We start from the raw sequence: 2,263 nt of genomic DNA, 5'->3' as shown, positions 1-2,263 counted from the left end.
CACGCCATCTTCATCAACCACCATCCTCCATCACCTCTCAAATTCCCCAACCTTCCCAACCTTCCACATCAATCGATGAAACCCTCACCACCCTCACCCACCAAATGACAACCATCCAAGACACTCTCACCCAACTACACGCTGCCATCCTTGCCCAAATACCCCAACCCACCCCTCAACCACCTCCTCCCTCTACAGGCCCCTCATTCAATGAAGCCTTCTCTTTCTTCACTGCAGAGGTGAGAGATCTAATAGCCAAGCTCCCCATTACCCCACCAACTTCAACCTCCACCATCCCATCACAACCTACAGCCTCCACCTCCACCACCAAGTTTGCCACAAAGGCAGACATGCAAGCATTATCAAGAGCACTGGTCTTCTCTTTCAACGAGATCAGTGCAAAGTTTGTTCATCAAGCCATCCAACCAACAAGCGCTCTCACTCAAACGATGGTCGATGAACAACGACGTACATCATCTCTCCTCCGTTCAGTGAAGGAGACCAGCAGAAAGGCAGCCCTGAGGGAGTATCTTACATCCCTTAGGAGGGAAAAGAAGAAGAAGAGGTCCCAAGCCTCTTACTCAAGCAGCCGCCCGAGCAAAAGAAGATGCCACGATGACCAAGACCCCGAGGATCAAGGCCTTGGCCCTTGTGAGGGGGAGAAAGAGGCGGCGGCTGCATACACTTCAACATCCGCTGCAGCACAGGAACCAGCACCACACCAACCATCACCCCAAGAAACCCAAACAAGGAAACCAGAGGCCTTGCCCTCTGATGATCAACCGCATATCCAGGTTCCCTTGGCTACAACCCAGAGCCTATCATGTTGAGTTCCTCAACCGATGAAGAACCAACCACCCCACAAACACATCAACCTGTTTCTCTTACACCAAATATAAACCTACCCTTAACCCCTTCACCAACACCCCGCACAACTCAACCTTTCATCATCTCTCTACAACCAGAGCCCATAACAACCCAACCTTCTTCACCCATACAACTAGAGCCCATAACAACCCAACCTTCTTCACCCATACAACCAGAGCCCACTACAAYCCAACCTTCTTCACCCATACAACCAGAGCCCACTACAACCCAACCTTCTTCACCCCAACAACCAGAACCTATAATAACCCAACCTTCATCACCTTAACAACCAACAGAAACCCAAAAACCGAAAACAACCCAACCAACCCAAACACAACCAATAGTGCAAGCATATTTTCTCTCTTCCTCGAGGCATCCTCCAACAGGCCTAGTGGACAAGATTATTCAGCAGATGGAGTCGATGAGGAGAAGACCTCAAGAGCCACCCAGGGAACTAGTAATGATGGAGAATATCCATCAATATATGTACAAAGATCGCGATGAAAGTTTGTCAACAAATCCTCCAATCCTATCGCCTGAATCAATGGACCCCCTACACCATCGTTTCGTCAGACAAACTACTCAAGATCCTCGAGTTGTCTTCTCGAATGAAGGAATAAGGAGAGTCATAGACTTAAAGATAAAATCCTTCGCCAACCGAGCTATCAGATACATTGAGTTCACCGTGGAGAGAGCCCATGGGATCATTAGCGTGTTCAACGAAAATGATCTCATTAATCTCAACCCGTACGACTTAATCAAATTATACGCATACACAGCTCAGAGGCAGGATCACGGCATAAGGTTTGGAATGGCAAATCGAGCGATAGTAAAGACAATGGAGTCCCTGGTAAAGCTAAGAGCTAAAACAGACTTTGAGATTGCGCTAAGGCTGGGCATTTAGAGGCTATCATGCGCTCCACCAAACGAAGAATTCCAGGGCCTGCAGGAGATACGCTCTACTTCTGTCTTGTCTCAACCCGGAGTTTGGGGTGAAAAAGTTCTTTAGAATGTCTGAAGCCTTCAAGTACTCAACCGAATCACTTGAATGGTTTCAGAAAAATATTAGAGACAGACTGGGCAGAAGCCACGTGCCGAGATATCTCAACTGTCATAAACTACAGAAGATTATTCTTACACTTCAGAGATATACACTCGGGTAGTCCTTGATGAGATGGATATTTTGTTTATTTTTGCCTTGATGTATATTTGCTTCCAGTCTTGTACAAAATTCATCATCCAATGAAAATTTGGAATTTGATGTTTCTTCAAGATTAGTGTCTGTTCTTCATATGTGATTAGATTAGATTTTGTTATTTCATTACTTAGGGGGAGATTGTTAGATCTCATAATGCAAAATGTAAAAAGTAATGAAAAATAATAAGTGATGAAGAAC

Source organism: Cynara cardunculus (assembly GCF_001531365.2).
Source record: "Cynara cardunculus var. scolymus isolate 2C chromosome LG 2, CcrdV1, whole genome shotgun sequence".
Lineage (NCBI taxonomy): Eukaryota > Viridiplantae > Streptophyta > Magnoliopsida > Asterales > Asteraceae > Cynara > Cynara cardunculus.
Note: the sequence above shows the minus strand (reverse complement) of the source record.